At 43.3% G+C, this 8,218-nt stretch overlaps 2 protein-coding genes across 12 annotated transcripts in view; one reads left to right on the forward strand and one right to left on the reverse strand.

Moving 5' to 3' along the window:
- LOC107269498 (RNA-binding protein Musashi homolog 2) overlaps positions 1-8,218 on the forward strand; it is a 150,543-nt gene that overhangs the window by 129,943 nt on the left and 12,382 nt on the right. The window contains exons 3-4 of one of the 10 annotated variants that reach the window (XR_003060203.1): positions 532-659; positions 742-995. The exons of the other annotated variants lie outside the window; for them this stretch is intronic. The gene's annotated coding sequence lies outside the window, so the exon portion shown is untranslated. Of the gene's footprint in view, positions 1-531; positions 660-741; positions 996-8,218 lie in introns of those variants that run through there. 10 annotated transcript variants of the gene reach the window in all.
- The window catches only part of LOC107269499, a 53,495-nt gene that overhangs the window by 7,765 nt on the left and 37,512 nt on the right, over positions 1-8,218 (reverse strand). The gene's annotated exons all lie outside the window — the stretch shown is intronic.

The following is an 8,218-nucleotide window of genomic DNA, read 5'->3' on the forward strand; positions in this document are numbered from 1 at the left end:
ATAGCCACCCTTCATCAACCCTTCTCTTCTTCCTTATTCAGCCCCCCCTCACTCCCTACCTCTGGCCCATCCACTGTTTTTTTCTATGTAATTTTCCATTTACCTTTTCTTTTTTCATGCTATCCCTATCCGTTTGCTCTCTATAAATATTTATCATCCTCTTCCGCGGGCTCGCTAATTCAATTTCGATCGAACACGACCACCGTGACCGCTTCTTTCGCCTACTTCCGCCTCTTACCACCCAGTATACTTTTTTCATCTTTTTTTTTTTACGCGCGGCACGCTTTACTCCCCGAGCTTCATTTTCCGTTTTTTTTTTCTTCCTTCCGTTGAGTGAAACAACACGAGAGAGAGAGAGAGAGATATAGAGAGGGGCTGATCAAGGGAATTGCCCGTAAAAGAAAACAAAACCCCCTCGTCTTCGGCGTCCCTTACGTACGTGAAGCTTCTCGCCATCTCAATCCAGAAGCCCCGTATGTGCTTTTCTTTTCCTCTCATCGTCCGCCCTTCTCGTTCTCTTTTTTTTTCAAGGACGCAGGATCTCTAATCGGTGATCGATCAAGCCTGCTATAATGCCAATGGACCATCGCGCTAGGATGCGATACCTGCTGGACGCAACGACGAGACACAGAGTCCCTAATACGCAACCTGTCCTGCAGGTAAAGAATAATGGCGAGAGCGAAGTAGGAATTGCGGCAGAAAAGGTTGATGAAGAAAAGTTAACAATATGTATATATGTAGATATGCATTTAAAAGAACACGAAGAAAGGGACGAAGAGGAAGGTGACGAGGATCCGCGAGGATATTATAAGATATAATAATAATAGTAATAGTAGAAAAAAGATAAAACGGTACTCTCGTATAAAGAATCTGTATGTATACCTGTCTTTGTATGCTGCGTACAATGTGTATATATATATATATATATATATATACACACACGCAATTGTGAACGCCTGTGTACACAGGGTGTCTAATAAAGAGACGCGAAAGAGCGTCGGGGATTCGTTGCTCTTAGAATTAACACAAGTAGAGTTCCAACCTGTCGCGCTAAAATCCAGTAGCAAAGAGGACTCTCTTAGATTATATTCTCCTTCTCCATTTCATCCCTCCTTCTCCCTTCTACACGCGTTCGCATTGTTTTTCGCCCTTATCCATTATTATCTCTTAAACGCCACTCTCCTCCGTGCACCTTGGTCCATCATCTCCGTTCATCTCCGTTCATTGGTCTCGTACTACCAAATTGCATTAAGTGGGATCCCGTTACTTCGATATACCCCGACCCTCCTGTCTCGGTGATTTTTTTTTTACTTTGACCTCCCGATGACGTCATCGCGCGAACGCGGGTGGTCGCCGTACTAAAACCCGCTAGACAAAATGTCGGGTATTATTTATCCAGCTGACGTACCTGCCACCTCCCCTCTTTCCCCGTTGCTCCCCTCCCCAGCCCCTACTTCTCACCCTCGTCACTTTATATTGATTCGTTAGCTATAACTGTAATCGTTATTCCGCCATTGCTAGTGCAGATTCGTACTGTCAGTATGTTATATACAGGGTGGATCATCGATTTTGCCCCCATTACCCAGTGAAAATTCCTTCGATACGTAACACCCACCCCATGTTGCGTTGTACGAATTGTTATTTTGTCAAATTATCATTGATTTGATTTATATCGTCGATTGATGATTATTTTTTATTTTTATTTTTATTTTCTTCAACTACGTTAACCCGACTATCAACTGTCTATCACGAGACTCTGCTCGTTAGTATAGCAGGTAATTGTAAGTGATTGCGTATACGGTGAAATACCATTAGCATTCCAATGAGAAAGTTCGTATACCCCATTTCGACTAACTTTGCTTTTAATTTATTATTCATTTTATCTTGTTTACGTGGCTTACACGTGTATCGTGTATATAACGGGTGGGACGTTTTACTGGCACGTGATATTGTTTAATATCGAATCAGGCCTAACTTTGACTCGGGGGTTGGATGCGAGACTTAGTTTTACATGGCCTACGTCACGCCCTGCGTCTCTCGGTCGATGTATATGAATCTGAATTCGATCACCATAGACAATGGGGGATGCTAACTTGCTTTTCTACCCTTGGCTTTCAGTCCCTGTATTAGTTGAACTTTAAGTCCCCTGAATTTCCCTTTCTCACTCTCTCTCCCCCATTGATTTCAGACTGATTAATCAATAACTGACTATCGCCTCAAAGTGACTTATCGACGCTAATGTCCTAATTCACTTTTCATCAAGCCTTAACTCGGTCTAACGTGGGTACTGGGGCTGATCTGTATTTCAAAGACGCCGCGAGACGTTCACGATAACGGTTAACGGATCAAAGGCATCCACTCTTGGGAACAGCCTTCCGAAACATGTATTTTTGTAAATTTCAGATCTGTTCGTATTTCATTTTGATATATTTATCTCCAAGACCGCTAGGGGTTGGATTTAACCGATTTCACCGAGCGAAACCGGGAAGTTGATTCGTTTCTCAAATGATGGTTTTACTTGTCAAACTTTCCTGGGGGAAAATAAACGATAATAAAGTGCTCGAAGCGAGAATGTATATCTGTATGTACATTAGAATATTTTTTATCGTAAAAGTTGAAACTTTATTGAAATTTGAAATTCAACTAAATTCACATAGAATAATAATACTTCAGCTCTGACTTTAATCAGGTAGACGCTAATTGTTCCATAATTAATTTCACTCGATCGATACCAGCATCCCTTGTGATAACGATAGTCTCAGGCCTATACGCCTATATAAGTACGTAGGTTGGGTGGCGGAATTTCGTTGAGATTGTTAATTTAAGAAATTAACTAACGAACCAAGGTCTAGTATACCGCTGATATTCTTCGTAAACGTTTGCACACACCGATCTAGCTCGCGTACGGGGTTGTTATTGATTTTCGAGATTCCACTAGGGTTTTACCCGGGTCTCCAATGATTTTTTTCACCCTTGACTCAAGAGGATCGCGAAAGAGGAAGGAAACGGCGGGTCGTCGTCCCCTTTTTGAGTTTGGGAAACGATCGTCTCGTAAGCGTGGCGAAGGTGGAAAGCCAGTTTTATTATGATAAAGGGAAAAGAGGGGAGGTCAAAGGGTGGTGTTGGACCTGGAGAATTTACTTGCTGAAGTCATCCGTGTATTAGGGTCCACCGATCTTCAAGGTAACGAAGCGAACGAGTCTCTTGAGAATTGACTTTAAGATTTTCGAGCGAATGAATTAATTAATTTACCGCAATCAAAATCCCGACGGGCAGTAGTTGGGGGGGGGGGTTAAGAGCCGTCAGACTTGTCTTTCGTTTCTCGACGGATTTCCCAATCCTTCAATCTTTTCTCTCAATGCCCGGCATCCCATTAATTACTTTTAGTGCACCGAAATACGCAGGATCCACCCTTATATCTGGCAACCCCTTCGGTTCGTCTGTACCAGGCTGGGGAGAGGGCTGGTTTGGACCATCCTGTATATATCTCCATTGTGATAATTGTTTAAACTAATTAGTCGTAAGTTGGCAGTCGTGGATTACGTGTCCCGGGAATCAGACTTCTTACCCCTTGGACGGTATCTTAGGTTGGCAATCGTTGCAGCTTCCATTTAGTAATCACCCCTCGTGTCGTGGATTAATGAGATCCCATGAAAATTTTAAAGGCTACGACCCACTTGGGTGTTGCGCCGTCTTTGAGAAACGGGGGGTTGTTACCCTGTGGAGGAAACTCGGAAGCTCTTCTGTCCTTTGGGATAAATTTTGGAAACGTGGCTACAGTTATCATTACGAGTATTGGATGTCGAATGATGCTTTCGGTCTGGCGGTTTTAGATTTTGAAAATCATCCGATCGATCCTTTGGATGTAAATTTTTTGTATGCCATCGGAGGGGGTTGTTTTTTTAGGAATAAATTTTTTTTTGGTTTTAGCTTGCTTAACTTTTTTTTTTCTCGTCTTCCTCGATCTCAACCATAACAGCACTCCTGAAGCTTGTTCCAGGATTTAAGGGTGCTTTCGTTTAATTGGAGTTTGCCGCGGTGAAATCGTCTTCTCAATTTATTCATTTATACCATGGACCTCACTGTCCTGGTGGTATCACTGTCGTTACGTCACGGCCGATTTATTCGGTAATTGTAGATCGCGGCCGATACCCTTCGTGCATGGTAATAAACCCTAAGGAGAGTCGCGTGACAACGACCTATACGCCTCATGGTGGATTCGGATATTATTGAATATTCTACCAGAAATCTTGTTTCTCCGAAACGTAATGCTGACTGACGTTATCGATTCGATAATCTCGATAACGTCACTCTACCGCGCCTGAGAACGGATTACACTGACTTTTTTCATTTTTTTCCTAACAACCTTCGACCGTAAATTATGGAAAGAGCTACTTCTCCGAATAATGGTAATATCGATGTATCCATCGATAAATCAGTAAATCCCTACCCCAACCCTATTAACGTGTCCCATGATAAGGGTCTATCCTATAGAATCTCATCAGTGCCTAACAATGGGAATAAATACGTTTTCAAGATTTCGTACCTCTTGGTTATTATAAAAAAAAAAGAGCGTAAAAAAATTAAAAGATACTCAATACCAGAAGCGATCGACGCGATAAGTCAAAGAATCCTCGAATAAAAGCAACCCTTAAATTCTACGAGATTCCTGATTGGGCATACCAACCACCCACTGTACACACTCTGTAAGCAGACATTCGTGACCTGTAGAATCCCAGCCCTGATAAAATCTGTTAATTCGCGAGCGAATATTCTAGCCGGCGTTCCAATGGAAATAACCAGCCCCTTAAGGCCTGTCGAAAGACCCCTCGAGTATTCCTATCGGTAGGACGAACCTATCCTCGTCAGCAACCCTTAGCCTTGTGCCCATCCATTTCAGAAATATTCAGAGGGTCGAATAAAGCGAGGCAAAAATTTCTAGCTCCTTCCTTTTCTTCCTTCATGCCCAACGTTGGAATTTAATTTTCATCCCCAATCTCCACAGCCGATACACGGGTACATCTACAGGTATACACGGTATATATATATATATATATATATTGAAATATATAAATAAAATTGCACCCTTATCTCCGTCACGTTGCTTTCTGTAATAACCCTTGCAACTCTTCCGCGTATATACCCTTAAGTCAGTTTCCATGAAGAATTATTATAGATTACCTTGCCAACCTCCCTGGGGCGTTGAAGTTCCTGGTCGGTGGTCTCATTTTTCAGCGTTTCCATCCTGGGTGGGGGGTGGGGGGGGGGACTATCGTTGGTTGAACAGGAAGGAATTTAACTCAACGCAAAACAAAGGGTGTCTTTCACGTAGCAAACAAGGAAGTCTACACGTTTTTGGTTTAGTTGACAAGAAGCAAGACACATGGTCGGTTCATCCTAACTCGGTACTACCCAGTTCCAGACACCAGGGTTGCACGTCAGGGTGGTGTCAAACCACCCCTATTGCTGTTGCAACGTACAGGAAGAACAACCGGAACATTAATATTCATCGCTGTGACTTTGGGATTTTCAAGAGTTTTTTTTTTTTTTTTTTGTTGCCTACGCATATTTTGAATATCCGGGATAATTCGTCGTTGCTCGATTCTGTAGTTTGTCCTTCCCTAGTCAGTCTTATTGCGTCTGTATAAAGAAAAAGAAATATAACTCTTGCGACTTACTAAAATCATCCCCCTCCGAAAACATAATCCAAGCGATTCTAATCCGTCGTTATTTTAAAGATAACGTTAATCCGAGTATCAGTCGAGGAACCGGTTGTGTACGTTGTGCTATACGTAAATCCCAAAATCATGCCTTGCGGGGTAAAACGTGAAAAAAAGTAAAAAAATGAAGGAAAACCCAAAGAAAAGCTCGAGATTAAAATCAGCAGATTTTAGAGAATGAGATTTAATCGTGGATTTACGTAAAACAACCCCCCAATCCTCGTTTGCGCCCCTAACCACCCAGAATCGCTTAAAATTCTTGTTTTGTAAAAGCCGAACTAGTTATCGGCAAATTCCCTTTACTCCCTCGTTCTACCCCTGATAACGAAAAAAAAAAGAAAAATTTTTTTCACGTAGAAAATAAGGGAGGGCTATTCGTTCGAATTTTCTCTAGTAACCTTTACCGTACCCTATTCACTCCCTCGTTTCCTCCCTTAGAGGATTTCTGGGTATTCGATGACAAAGCTCTTTTGCGTTACTGCGAACTCACCCCTGGCAACACTAATGATCCCGGTCAGTCTTTTTTTTGTTCCTCTAACATCAAGCTACTTCGCTACACAATCTGATCGTATTTTCAATGGAGGTTCCTACATGCCAACCGTGAGGGGGTGGGAAGGGCACGTGGTACGGGATACTGGGTAGCAAGTACTATAGGGGGTGGTGCGTGTACGGTTGACTGGCTGCGTGACCCTCGTACGGCGATGCGTGTATACGTTGGTTTATACAGTGTGTATACGGAAATCGTGTATAACGAAAGGGACTGATCGATTCCTGGCAACCCTCTCGGACCCTTTTCACTCGTTGGCTTGTACCACGTCAAACGACGATACACAGCGAGCAGTGCAACTTTCCCAGTTAAAGCTCAAACGAACTTCCTCTCTCTGGCTGCTATCGTGCTGACTCCGTCTCTTTCCTTCTTGATGAATTCTCACTGGTCTCGCTTGGTATAACTGGCTGGATGCCGAACGAGGCATCCAGCCACGATCGATCGATCGGACCGCATCTATAATGCCTGTGCCTGCTGTGCGGGGAAATACAAGGAATGCTCTGGCTTTATAGGGAAATTGATTTGCTTCCAAGTATTTCAGGGGTTGGTATGTATATACCATATTTATATGTGGGAAGCGTGTCCTTAATGCGCTTTGGGTGTATTTTTTAAATAATCTTTTGAAGACATGTATATGAGAAAAGTGAAGGGAAGCACGTCGTGGTATCACGGGGCGAAACACCCCGGTGCGTATTGGGAAGTTGGAAAATGAGGTTGCGAATAAAAATGGAAAGCTGGAGAACGAGAGACGCACGTTTCAGGAAATTTGAAGAAAATCTATATCCAAGAGTTATCTGGGTAAACTGATGGGAGAATTAAATTTTTTCGCGTTAAGGGAAATTATGGATTTTCTGAATTCATTGGATTTGTCTCGTAGGGTGGTTTTTTAAAGGAAGTATGCGTCATAGAAAATAAATCCCTAGCTACGACGTTGAGTCAGGGGTTCGATGCACGTTTGGGGTGCACTCGCACATGACGACTTCATGTTTTAGTTCTATGTATTTTATAGGGTGGTGAAATAGGGGTTGGATCTGAGAAAATTAGGATTGGAATCACCCCCTAGCGGGAAAAGAGGATGCGGTTTCCTGTCTCCTCGTATCGGTCGGTATGGTAGAACTGACCCCTCTGCATATACCGACCGTCGGAGCTCCAAGAGTACGCCACCGTCGCTCGCAGACGTCTCTCGTGCTGACATCTGTTTTTTGTTCGACGAAACTTTCAGCTATTGTCACGTCTGTCGCAACTAGTACCCAACTTTCCCACCTGCAACCGCATCGAGCGCGCTGCTGCTCTTTTGCTCGGAAGAAAATGTCCGGCAATCAACTTCAAAGATTTGTTGGTCTGATTCACAAAAAAAGGAAGACAAGCGAATATAAAAGAAACGTAATATCGGTGACCGTAGCTCAATTATAATTTTGCGGTTGATCGAAGAGAAGCAACTTTCACCGGCGAACAGTGAGTCCCCATAATTTTTTCGTCGGTGTCCGCGTACAAAAGCGCATAACACGCGTTTCACCGCTCTCGTTTCTTAACCGGACAAAAGATTTCGGATGGTAAGTTAACTCTCGGTATCCAAGCGAAACGTACTCAGCAGCGGAGCTGCAGGCTAAACAATTGATCCCGGGAGTCCGTTGCTTATTTTCTCTCTGTGTGATTAAATAAATACGAGAGGTTTATTATCGACTCTGTCTAGACGGGGGGCTGTGATCGGCCAGCATTTTCACGACTCTTCTCCATTACCGTTCAGCCTGTTCTCGCCCTAAAAGCTTCATCTTTTTCCAACCACCCCCTCTGTCTCCTTGTATCCTCGATCGTTTTGGCAGTGACCATAGCGTGGCTAGCATCCATACCCAAGGATCATAGAGGCAAGGAGGGATTGAAATTCTGGGTCGCGCGTGGCAACGACAGTAGCCACAGCGGAATAATTTTACGACGGTTGAAATCCACCCCC

This window comes from Cephus cinctus, unplaced genomic scaffold, assembly GCF_000341935.2.
Source record: "Cephus cinctus unplaced genomic scaffold, Ccin1 Ccin1_scaffold0662, whole genome shotgun sequence".
Classification (NCBI taxonomy): Eukaryota; Metazoa; Arthropoda; class Insecta; order Hymenoptera; family Cephidae; genus Cephus; species Cephus cinctus.